Source organism: Strongylocentrotus purpuratus, unplaced genomic scaffold (assembly GCF_000002235.5).
Source record: "Strongylocentrotus purpuratus isolate Spur 01 unplaced genomic scaffold, Spur_5.0 spur5_scaffold_9, whole genome shotgun sequence".
Classification (NCBI taxonomy): domain Eukaryota; kingdom Metazoa; phylum Echinodermata; class Echinoidea; order Camarodonta; family Strongylocentrotidae; genus Strongylocentrotus; species Strongylocentrotus purpuratus.
In genome coordinates, this window is record NW_022145615.1 from 26,291,131 (window position 1) to 26,305,093 (window position 13,963).

Here is a 13,963-nt window from a genome sequence, read left to right on the forward strand (position 1 = left end):
ATATCTTTCATATTAATACATAGTCATTTACGCGAATGATGGTAAAATCCCCGATTCGTGGATCACAATAAAATTATGTCGTGCGCTTTGACACACATTCATGTAAACTGAATCTTTTGAGAGCATTCACAGATAAAAGTCATTGTTTACATATTACAATGAGGTGTGGGCGATTCCACAAATCAGATTTATTTGTTAAATGCCCGCTGTTTTGGCAAATCATCAACATTAAGAGTCAACATCCTCGCTAAACGGCTTTGAATTGATACGGGAGCTTCTGTATGTGAAAACTATTGAACCAAGCAGCGCTTTCTTAAATGTAACAGTGGGGGTAACGGGAGGTAGTAATTACCCATGTGGGCGTGTGCCTGCACTGTCCTACAACTGGGCATGGATTCAAGAGTGAGTGTGAGGGGTTCGGGAAACCGCTGGGTTGTTCATTCTTGAAAATATGGAGAAAAAAGTTCCACAAGTAATCGAGATTTACTTCTGTTTTTTCCTTTGCAGAGATTACGAGCATTATTATATTATTCGTGATGTTATTGAAATATATACCTTTTGAACAAAATATTCTATACATTTAAGAACTCGCTTCTTTAGTCTTGCTAATCACTTTTTAATTTCTTATTTTAAGTTTATGCGTATTATACTTACAAGATATAGTAGTTCGATCAAGCTCCTGTTTGACATGTTTGGATTTTGTTTTGGTACTGGCCTCTAATATTCAACACATTCTTTTGTCCTGTAAAAGTTTGTAATAATCATTTTGTAAACATGCAAGAGAAAAACTTTCCCTTCATCACCCTACTTCCTGTTGTCATTTGGTAATCTTGTGGGTTTCAATAAAGTTCAAGTTCGTGTATATAGGTGGCTCTGAGAGCACTAATGTTGCCCAACGCCTTCTTCTTCCTGTCCCGCTACTTTAATTATAAATAAAGGTCAAAGACTATTTCAAACGAAAAAACAGTGACATACGCCCCTAAAATTGTTCAGTCATGCATGGATAAAAAGCAATTTGGAGCAGTGCGTGTTATGATATTAGGAAAATTATGACGGCCGCTGTTGGTAAGTACATTGCCCATGATTGTAAACAGTGGCGTGTAGCTGGTCCAGCCATTGGGGGGGGGGGGGAGGGGGGCGTCAGTCTTGCTAGGTGAATGATTGTACGAGAGAACAGAGCCATCGAGTAAGGGGAGGGTGAGGGGGAGAACTTGGTCGTGTCAGGGTTTTTTTCACGCAGCCTCTCCCCTTTCAATTTTATTTCTTTCTCCATCTTTTTCGTCATCCGATTGGGGGACCCCGTGCCTCTGTAGCAATGTCACATCATTGGTTTGTCGCCGTTTGATTATCTAATAGACTTCACATCATTGCCTTCTCAACTGATGCATGTTTCGGATTTCCGAAAACGTATAATAACATGATAATTGTCTAACCGGGTCTATCGCTAAATGCACGCAGAAACGCTTCGCCGCAGTATTCACCTAGCAAAGATGTAATAGATTAATGAACGACAATATAACATGTATGACTTCGTCAGGGGCATTTCTACAAGGGTTGTGACCATCGCCCCATTCAGAAAAATGTGTAAGACAATCTGTGCTTGTTCTCGATATGGGTGTTGTCTTGTAAAGCTTCAATATTTAACAAAAATAAAATGACCCTTTTAAATTTCTCTCCGGGAACTTTGTTTAAACCTTCGGTGGTGAATCCTACAAACAGAATTTCAAAAAAAGTATGAGCAAAGAGATACCTCCCTGTGCGTATCCAGACACCTAACCCCTGGACATCCACCCCGGATAACCACCCTCAGACAACTACCCCCTATGACAACTACCCCCTAGGACAACTACCCCGGGCAACTACCCCTTAGGATAGTTGTCCGGGGATAAGTTTTCTTAGAGGATGGTTGTCGTAGGGGGTAGTTGTCTGGGGGGTAGTTGTCCGGGTGGTAGTTGTCCCGGGTGGTAGTCGTCCTAGACGGAGGTTTGCCTAGGGGGAGTTGTTCTAGGGGGTAGTTGTTCTAGGGGGTAGTTGACTGGGGTGGTTATCCGGGTGGATGTCCAGGGGGTAGGTGTCCTAGAACCCTCCCTGTGATATCTCTTTGGTATAAGGAAGCTCTTTCTTTTTTTTTCTTCTTCGTCTTCCCCCTTTTTTATTAACTTGACAATTTTGTCCGACAAGCCCATCTCCATAAAATTATCAAAAGTTATATGACAACACCCGTGCTCAGGTAATTTGTAGTAAATAAATTGTTAAGTATGTATATGAGAACTCTTCATAATCCTTACAATATTGGTATTCAATGAGGGCGTGGAATGTTCAGTTAAAGAGGGCGCTATAATAATATGTGTCGGCAGTCGTACACGAACCCTTGAGTATACACTCTAAAAGATATTGGGCAAAAAATTGCCCAACTTTTACCCAACATGAGGGCGATTATGTGTCCAACCAGCTGTTGGGTAAATTAAAGATGTTGCATGATTTAGCCAGTGTTGGATAAAAAGAAAATACCCGACTTTTAACCAACAAAAATTTACCCAATCAGAAATTCATCCAATTCTCACCATAATGTGTAGCATAAGTTACACACTAGTTGGACAAATAAGTTGGATAAAATATTATATGCAAAAGGAGATGAGTACCGCGGTGGGACTCGACCTTGTATTCCATAGTCCTGTGACATATCCACTCGACCACGACACCTCTAATAAAAGAACAAAACCCTGTTGTTGGATAATAATGTTGCCCGACTTACGTTTGCCAAGTTACATCTGCTCAACCTATTTTGAACATTTAATTGGGTAAATACATGTAATAAATGGTTGGGAGAAAATAACCCAAATTTTAGACAAAAATGGCCCAACTCTAATTTGCCCTATGATATTACCCAACCTTTTTTTTACCTGTCATTAGGTAACTTCATATAGTAAACTGTTGGGAGAAAATAACCCAATTATCAGACAAAATTTGCCCAACGTCGATTTACCCAGTAACACCTGCCCAACTTTTTTTTTTACAGTGTACGTGTTCAGAAGATTTGTGAGACTTGCAATATACAAACATGGAGTCACATATAAGGTATATTTTTAACGCCCCCTCCCCTTTCTTACTTGATTCTTTTATCACAGATTTTTGTTTATTTGTTCTAAATAATCTCGACCGGTCATGGATTTATAATGCAGCTGCCGTTAAACATGATACATCTAGCAGAAAACAACATGGTAACAGAATTAGGTTAATGTGCATATATGTTGACATCCACAATTCACATTAACTTTCATTATCATAATTTCAAAAAAGGGAAAAAGTGGGAACTTTCTACAGCATCATGGAAAAACTGGCCTTTTGCACTTACAATTTCCTTTCTTCTTGGCCAACAGCCTATAAAATGTTTGTTCGGCAGTGGAGGATATTTCTTTTGGCAAACATCAAAGAGAAGTAATGATATATGCACCGGCCGATTTCAAAACAAAACTAAATAGACAGCCGGAAATAAGACTTCTGATTACTACCAGCATATTCACTGCATGCTTGGGAACATTTGGAATTATATATATTACAGCTTTTTTTGAGGCCCTTTGCCTTAAAACTTCAAGAAAACATCGACTTTGGGTAATACGATTACATTGTGAAAGAAAATGTTTCGAAGCAATCGGGAATTGTTGATTAAGCAGTACACAAGAACTGCTGAATATTCGAATGTTTTAGAATGGTTAAAATGAAAAGAAATTGTTTCAATCCTGCTTAAAAATCACATGCACTGCTACACAAACCTTTGTATATGGGACTATATACAAACGTTTAGTTCCAATTTTTCAGCTCTTTCTTGTCATATTAATGATTTTTAGAGTACTCTTATCCTTTATCAGGAGACATTTCTACTTCCACGGTAGTCTTCCAAACGGACATAAGAAGAATGAATTACCACACAACTTGTTTCTATGTCATCTTTAACAGAATTCAACTCTCCCTTGAAGTACCTGTGACCAATATAATCAATATATTTCGATTAATTCTTTTAATTGTTACGATGTTGATTTCGCGATCAAATGGTAACCGGGTGTGGGTATCTCGATAAGCTAATTAATGACCATGCATGGTATTGGATGTATGTATGCAATCTAGATAAGAGCAAATTGAACAGGCGTGTGTACAGTCAAAATAACATGTGTCAGGTTTTATACCGACATTGCAAGAATGCCCAGGCACGCATGCTAGGAAAGTAGGTTATCTGAGTATAAACTAGCGAAGGGTTGTCCTACACTAGTTTGAATGAATTACATTGAATTGGAACTAGAGAATAGGAAGAATAAAATCATAAAATAACTATTTATACTACTACAGCAATGAGTATATAACATATTCTAAGATCTTGAAAGAACTGTTTATCCTCTGAAGCTCCATGGTTGCTATTGTTTTTAAAAATCATTATTAATGTTTGTTTTATTTATCATGAAGTCACTTCGATTTTGTACCAGCAATGGAGCCTTAACAACATAAACGTGTTGCTTTACAATGAAAAAAGGTACATAAAGTCAATATCGATTTGTGCGAACACTACATAATGACATAATGGCGATTTTCATCGTTCTCTCAAGGAAATTGAATTTTGCACTGAAACACGTAAAGGTATTATAATGCTATCCTGCTTAGGTTGAATAGAAGTACTATCTTTAATAAGCATGTGTCTGGAAATTGAAAGGTAATTAACGATGCCATACCCCTTTCGTAATTTCGACTGGCATAATTTCAAAAGTGTTCCACACCTTATTCATAATCTGCACGGTTAATGACATGACCTATGGTATATTTTAATCCATATCAAGCACAACATATTGGGTGTTATCAACTTTACAGCACTGTACAGCTTCTCAAAAACATCGTTTGTATTCAACATCCAACATATGGACTATGAATTCCTCCTGCAAATTAAAGTAGACTATTTCATTAATATTGTATTCATAAGAAGGAACGCTACCAACAGAAATTACATCTCCCCAATCTAAGAATGTACAAAGAAAGCAAAGATGAAAATAAGGGGGGGGGGGGCAAATTTCGAATTTGAAAGTGAATCTAACTTGAGGGCCAACTAAAGTTGACTTTAATTACACTTCATCATGTCAATGGAGTCCGAACAGGGAAATAAAGGTATTCCACTCACCACCTCAAATATAGAGAAAAATCCTGCTTATAATCCACTTGGAGTTAGACAATTATGTTCCATGCCTATATTTCTTTCGATTGATTATTTTCAGGTGTAAAGCTGATGTTTCTGGGCTAATAGTGCCAAAGATGGATATGATTGAATTGTTTTTATTATATCACATTAACTTTTTTTTTAAAGATAGTCAAAAGAACTTCTCCCAATAATCTACACTTTAGAGTAGTAACAAATGAACAAACAAAGATAAAAAGTTTCTACATTCCTCTTCGAAGGAAAAACCTGTATATCTTTGCTGAATCTCAGGGGAACTCTCCCAGGTAATCCAAACATGATTTCCGATGTTTCAAGACGTGTTTATATAACTGTCAAGCGAATTGTTCCCATTTCAGAGAAGTGGCTCTTTGCCAAACGCCGTGCATGGAAAGACTTAAAGAGAAGGTTGAGTTCTGGTAAAGCTGAGAAATGTTTTGTGAGCATTTTTATTAGTTTTTTGTCTTTTGGGAAGAACAGCAAATTAGAATGTCCCCTTAAAATGATTGCCCTTCAAATACCCCCATATTCTAAATAATTATGGCGAGAAATAGCAAGGGGGGATGGACCTAACTTTCATGTCACTGGTGTGCGTAGTTCCAAATACAAATTTCTGTGTAGATCGAGTGCCTGTGATCTTTAGCAAAGCTGAGTAAATTTCTTTTAATTTCAACCTTTCGAATGCCTCACCGTATGGATTCTTGTATAATATGTATATAATCAGGATAATCAATAATTCTCAAACGCTTCCACACATTTATCAAATTTCTATTTTATTAAAAACAAATGGAAATGTTATATTATCATTGAAACTTGTAAATCTTATTTAAATATACGCCATATTATTTGTTTAGGTTTCTTTATCTTTTGATATGTTATCAATGTAATTTTATGCCATGTACATTTCAGCTATCAGCAACATGTTCGATGATATGTATCTCAACAAACCTATACAATAATACAATATAATACAGTTTCTTTCACAAGGGAATCACATGACCAGAAATCAACTTCATCTTTAACGCCGGTCGCCCTCGTTTTTTAAATATTATTATTATTACTGTTTTTCACACCGAACTTTGTCGCAAAACGTGACTCACTTACATTGCTACTGCTTAAGATACCAACTCTTGGGAGGTTACCTTAGGATATTTTCTGAAGTCGAGCTTAAAAATGTTCAACATGTAAAGTGATATGAGATACCATTTGCAAACTGCTTCAAGAAGGAATTTAAAGAAAATAACATTCCTTTGAATGCTGAAAGCACCCATGTGTCTGCTTTTCATTACACGAATGTATCGCGAATTATTAAAGGTGGTTATATGTTTTGGTAACGAAAATGAAATTGTAATGAATCTTGATGAATTTGGTGTCATGTCGTGTCATGTGAAGCAATATGTCTATGAGTCTAATATCTTTAAATTAATTCACATCCTTTTATATCACAAGATATCATATTTAAAGAAATCATACAATAAAACAACAAAATTGAGGACACAAATACTAAAGTAGATTTGTCAAAACAATACAGAGCATACCATAGGTTATTGTACAACGGTGATAGTCGCAATAGCGCTTAATTTTGTTGATAGCATGAATAGAGTGATAACAAGAAAACGAAATCACAAATATTATGTTTTATGTTCTTTGATAATTTGTATCATCTCATATTATGAAAGTTAATGACATTTCCTTTTCTTCCCCAAGTAAGCGTATGCCTGAAGTTGGCTTTACATTTAAGATACCGTGGCTTCTTACCGTTGCAGATTTAGGGCGGGGGTAGAGGGGGTGCAGGGTGCGGCTGCCCCCATCAAAGCCAAATCTCACGTAGCTTAAATACAAAATGTGACTCTTGATTGTGTCTCCAGCATTAATATCAGAACTAGAATTAAAGTGACAACCCTTTTGTTAGCCTTCTTTTCCTGTCAAAGATGTTTGGGTCACCTAACCCCACCCCTCGGCCAGAGAATCCTGGATCTCCCACTTTACTAACCATGAATTATAATAGCCTTACATTCGTTATCACGTATACATAGAGGTCATGTTGATTTGCCATGGATTTTTATAAATTTCATGTTGCCGATCAATGAGTATCAATTTAAAGTATTTCATAAATCCTCACTGCACTTATATTTAAACTAATCGACTCTTCAAAATGCCATAATCACTATTAATATCACTAAGCTGATGTATGAGTATTAAATTGACAACACCAAAATCTCTATTCATCATATATTATACTTGTTTTATATACACACCCGATATTGACAATTTTGTTTCCACCACAGTTTTTAAACTCTGGTGCCATTTTTCTCTGAGATAAGGAGGTAGATATCACCAAATGTAAGTCCAGATTAAGTCGGATTTTATATCAGACTATGTATTTTACTTGTTTATAAACCCATAAACAGATGAGGTCACAATCATTATATACCCCCCTCAGGTCAAAGCAATGTACTATTCCTGAACATAACTGCGTGGCAATATCATTTAAAACAAAATTCATTCGAACATCGAAAGTGGGCTTGGTTTTTGATAAAATTAATAAAAATTAATATGAATGAAAGTGAAATATTTGTTTGAACGAATTGGTGTCATGCTTTTAAGTAGTAGTGATTTTCTATACTACTGCTGATGAGCGCTCAAATTGGTGCTATATACTATATTCACATCTTTCTGATGCATCTACTCTCTCTCTAAAAAAGAGTGAATTTTCACTCTATTTTCACTTTCTTGGGAGTGACGTCAGGGATCACTTGTTTAGGAATGAATATCGATTGATTTTAGAGTGCTCTCTAAGAAGAAAAGAGTGAATGTTCACTCTATTTTCATTACATTTTCACTCTCAAGAGGAGTCACGTTAGTGATAACTCGATTTTTTTTTAGAGAGTAGATCTAGTACATAATCTTGAAAATTACTTTTTCCACCTCCAAGTTGGCTTGAATTCAGTAAGTTTGGATTCAGTGCGTTCGAGAGGAAGTCGTTGTCACCCCCAGAAAAAAACATTCGATTTACGATGAAGGGAGCGGAACCAGTCTCCTTCAAGTCCCGAGTTCAGAAGGTCGAGAGACATAATCGTTAAACCGTTTGGAAATTTATATTCTCCAAATAACAACATAATCGAATATAGAAGAAGTACGATAATTTGCTTTGGTATTCCTCACCGCACCTCAGAAGACACAGACACACACCTACAGTTTTATAAGTCTGAAGTAAACTCTCCCGAGCACATTGTCGTTTTGTGTTGTTTTGTTTATTTAACGTTTATGTTATTAAGGTACGATTCTAAAATCAAAAGATCATTAGTTATGGAATTAATTTTCGCTAATGTTTGCGCTTTTTGTTAAGGAAATTTTGTTGAGTGCATGTTTTGGTCAATATTTATTACAAGGCAAATCAATTAGTTTGATGAACTGTGCAATGCATCACATTGTATGGCGTCTTGTTTAATATTACTGTTTATATTTCCCCTTCTGATATTGAGTAGAAGATATCACAGACTCTAAACCTGGATTAATTCGGATCTTAAAAATGTTCAAACTTTTTATGATTTTTGTATTGTAGCTTTTAATGGAACAAGTGTGCTGTGAGCCTGTCTGCTTTATATAAGTTCAGTGACTTAAAATCCACAGACCCATCATCTAAAAAAGAAAAACTTTTAAGGAACAGAGAAATTCTCGGAAACGATGAGAAGATCTCGGATGTTTGAAGCGGTAATACGACGATAGATGATAATCCACGAGAAATCGTAGATTGCCGGAGACAAATGAAGTTAGAGCTACCCGAAGGCCCGGGTATCTATTGCAAGTCATCCCCTAAAGGATTAACTAACTACCTGTGTCTCACATGGGGTATACCCGCGACTACTTAACAAGGATTTTGGAGTGAGGCATCCTCTAGCGTTGAAAGGCATCAACAAGTAGTTATTTTTTATCCTTCTTCTTTATTCAAGCATGTAAAATAAATGTTCGCGTAATTCAGAGATACGAGCATATGCATTGACAAGGACGCGATGTTCTTCTGATTTAAAGGTAGAGGCCGGTCTAGAATTTTCTTGGGATCCAAGTCTGAACAAAATCTATATACAGTATATATTTATACTAGTAAATGAAAGAAAGAAAATCTTATTGCATCTGCATGACATTGTGCCTTTTTTATGCCTTTTAAAAAAAAATGTGAGGGGGGGGGGGGCGGCACAAGTACACAGTAGGTAGTATAGACATTTTTGAGATTTTGTTTTAGATTTTTAATTTTTTAATAATTTATCTATTTATTCATTTACTTACTTATTTGTTTATTTATTTATTCATTTATTTATTCATTTGTTTGTTTATTTATTTATTCTATTTATTTGATTTATTAACTATTTAAAAAAAAATATTTATTCATTATATCATTCATTATTAATTCATTTTTTTTATTGTTTTCGTATTCATTTTTTTTAAATCTATTTATTTATTCATTTACTTCTCTTGCTATTCATTTATGCATTTACTTATTTATTTATTCATTTCTATATTCATTATCGTTTTTTGTTGTTGGGGGGGGGGGGGAATAAATTAAGGTATGCAAGACAGGGTTTTACTTGGGATCATGTGCACCTGTGCACCTGTCACCGGCCCTGGATCCGCCAATGAAGAGTTACCTTTTGAGGGAAAACAGGCGCAGGTTTATATATATTAGCAGGTTATTGGTTACATTTAAGTAAAATTTAGGAGCCCAAAATTTTTTTAATGGAAAATATCGTACACATGTACAAACAAATGTTATTTATCATTGGATGAATGTTGTACATTGTTTCATATATATCTACAGGTTCATGTATTGCACTGCCTATGTTTAACAAATATTTGGATGAGTAATGAAATTGCGAACGTCCAATTTTCTCAACTCCTCCCCCCCCCCCCAAAAAAAAGGTTATACTGGTATAGCTGTTGAAAAAATACAAAGCAAACTCAAGGCAGCCTTTCATACCATATGTCATGACGGTCATAAATGAACAACGAATAAAGTAGAGGTAACCGTCTTTTTCCGAAATCACTTAAAAGAAGGGCCAAGTATATTTCACTAATTAGTTGACCATGCAATCGTTATTGACGTAAAAGATCGAGGATAATTGTGTGGATCACCTAATGTCAGTTACAAATCAAAATATGCCCCTATCAAATGTAAAATTGGATTTAAGCGAACTTAAATTGGTTAAAGAAACAAGGAAACATAAAAGCGGGAAGAGATGATGCGTATAAAGTGCAGGTTTATTTTTACTCCCTGATGTGAATTAAAGACAGGAGATAAAGTTCTTTCAGAGAGGGAAAAGCCATTAAACTTTGTGTCAATTCTTTCAATTATCAAATTGCTGAATACTTTTTGAAACTGAATGAAAACTAAGCTGTTTTGAATTGACATACTGGGAGTGGCGGCATTGTCATTGCCAAAAGAGTTGGAGAGAGAGAGAGAGGGGGGCTGGTAGAGAGAGGGAGAGAGAGAGAGAGAGAGAGAGAGGGAGAGAAAGTGAGGGAGAGAAAGAGAGAAAGAGAGAGAAAGAGTGGGAGAGAGAGAGACAGAGAGAGGGAGAGAGAGCGAGAAAGAGAGAGAAAGAGAGAGAGAGAGCAAAAAATAAGAGAGTGGGTAATGATGGGAGGGAGAGAATGACAGAAAGAGAGAGAGAGATAGAAGCCTGGGAATTTCGAAAAAGATTACCATTATGACACTTCAATAAAAATTAAAAAACGTGGCACAAATCAACGCATTAACCGAAACGTGATTGGATCTCTAATGATCTTTAATTCTTCAAATCATCATTTTACGCTTCCTAATCGTTCCTCATAAATACAATCTTGTTATTCAAAAACTCATGAAACACTTTAGTGTACGGGATATTGTACCTTAAGTTTGTTGATAACGAGAGATAGAAACTTAAAAAGAGCTGCCCTTTTCCTGTCATATTCATTTCGAGGGTAAAGGTTCTTTTAAAAAAAATTCACCTTCTCACTTCTCTCTCTCTCTCTCTCTTTCTCACTGCCTCTCTCCTTTAACGCTTTTCATACCTCTCATTCCTTCTACTCTTTGCTCTCCTTCATTCCTTTTTTTAATACTTTATCCCTTATTTCTTATTCTATACACGGCCACATGTTCTCTCTTTCATATCTCTTTATTTTCCTGACCATCCTCCTCCCAACACGCTCTCACTTTGCGGTGTGTCCATGTCTTCCTCCCTGTATCTCCTATCCTGTATAGATTTCAAGCGTATTGAAATATTCCATTTTTAATCATCGCGATGTAATCATTACTAAGATCATTTTTATTTCCAATACGCTACTCTAAATATTGTACCAAATAATAGTCTATACTTGAACTTTGATTACATCATCGGCATAAAATTCGAATCGCTAGTCGCCATGGGAAATGCCATTACATCATTAAACCCAGCCCAAGTTTAAATGAGATAAGCTGTGTCCTAAGGCTCTTCGGAGACACCCGATTACACCGATGATGTCTCAATGAACACTCCAATTAAAGACGGATATCTTTCCAGGTCTACCACTCCATTTTACACTGAGATTCAAACAGTACTCTAAATTGACCTATAAACTAAGTTGTACTATGCAGGGAGATAGGGGTCTTCCTGGTTATAGTACATACATGTAAATTCTGTAATAATTATTGTTTACTTCCGATGATGCCGCAACGAAATATTACGGAGGTGCCGTGGTAGCATTCAATTGACCCTCGATCTAAGGATTGAGGGTTCGAATCCCAGGCCGACCCAAACTTCCTTTTGCAAGACATTAATCCACATTTGCCACTATCTACTCTGGTGTAAATGGGTATACCTTTATTGTTTGTTGATAATAACAACAGGCTCTTCAGCCAAAATAGCATTATATACTATTGGTGATATTGTTACTATCATTGCTGTTAAACATCAGTAGAATTATTATTATTGATTACTACTACTACTACTACTACTTCTACTACTACTACTACTACTACTACTACTACTACTACTACTGCTACTACTACTACTGCTACTACTACTACTACTACTACTACTACTACTACTACTATCATTATTATCATTATCTTATATTCCAAAAACTATGTCGTCTAATGCTTTTGAATTCTTTTAGTGAATTCAATGTAGTGGGCTGAACAATGCAATGTCATGATTTCATCTATATGTTAGAACGTTGGAGTTAGCGTGAGAAAGTCAAAATATTACAATTTTACGATCCTACTAAACGGACTGTAACCTATTGCACAGTATCAGATTTTTCATTGGCTCTTCATCATAGTAAAGAAAATAAAAATCACTTTTCTATCCCTTGAGATTTCTAGCTAATGATTGCTAACCGCTGATTTCATGTGCAAACACTTGAGACATAAAATGAAACATAGCGAGAGGGGGAACAGGAATTCACCATTCATTATGAGGTCATTGACCGTCACATAGAGAAGGGATATCCTCAAAAATATTGAAAAGTTTTCACCCCCTTCCTCGTTAAGAGAGAGAGAGAGAGAGCAAATCCTCTGTGACTCACAGCCCGTTCAGACTATAGAAAGTGTATACGATACCCGTATAAAGAAACGTCGTATAAAGAATCATATATAGTTTGTCGAAAGGAGTGTACAGTGCATAAGCGTAAGCAGAATTATAATACGACGTTCAGACTATTCTTGATCGAGTTTTCGTTCGAAACGATGCTCAAACGTGCGTTTCGCCCCGTTTCGCCATACGACGCGTTCATATACGACGTTTCTTAATACGACGTTCAGACTATAGGAAAATGGTATTACTTATCGTACAGATACTCTTTGGTTAAACGATAAAAGCTGGTAGTCTGAACGCACGGTCAGTCGTTATTATCATAATGGTAAGCACTGACCTTAGACTTCGTAATACAATCAACTTTAGCCCCAAGAACTCCAGGGCAAGTCGATGAGGTAATATTTTGCCAGAATATAAAAGAAAAGGAACCGGCAAACAGGAAATTTGAAAATGATCCTTTGTATCCGACGCATTAACCCGAAATGGGGCATTGCGTTCGGCTTTCAAGGAAACAGGAGGCAAAAAGAAATCGTTTCTCGCTCCTAAGTACCCTGGATCGTACTCTATTAGAGACAATACACAGAGTTGGGAAAGGTCAGTTGATACAAAACGTTATTATTTCAAATCAGAATTTTCATATTTAGCCCATCTCTATTTTCTTGGGCTTGTGATAATTGTATTGACTGTGATCATTGTGATCTAGATTAATACATTTGAAATGCCGCAAGAATTGTTATTGTTGGACCACTGTCAATTAAAGCGAAGCCGTACAAGGTAGGGATGAGTGGGAAGTGGGGGGGGGGGGGGGGGGGGGGGGGGGGGGGGTTAAAGGTCAAGGGTCAAGTTCGCTTTCATCTACTGGGGAAAAACACAGCAGTTAATTAATGTGCAATCTGTATACCGTGGGACTTGTAACAAGTTAAATTGTAAGTTCGGAAATTACATTTATAAAAGAAGAAGAAAACTGTGAAAAAATAACGATAACATTTATATCAGCTTTTAATTTATCATATCACTTTCTCTCTCTCTCTCTCTCTCTCTCTCCCTCTCTCTCTCTTTCTCTCTTTTTTTATTTGGGGGATGTTAATCAACATGATTACCGATTTTTAACAGCATCCTTATTTTTGTTACTATCAAAATATCTTGGCAATATGCAGTAACGTAGCAATGTGAAATCAACATTCTTTTTTTCTTCTTTTCCATCTTCAAACGATTAAAA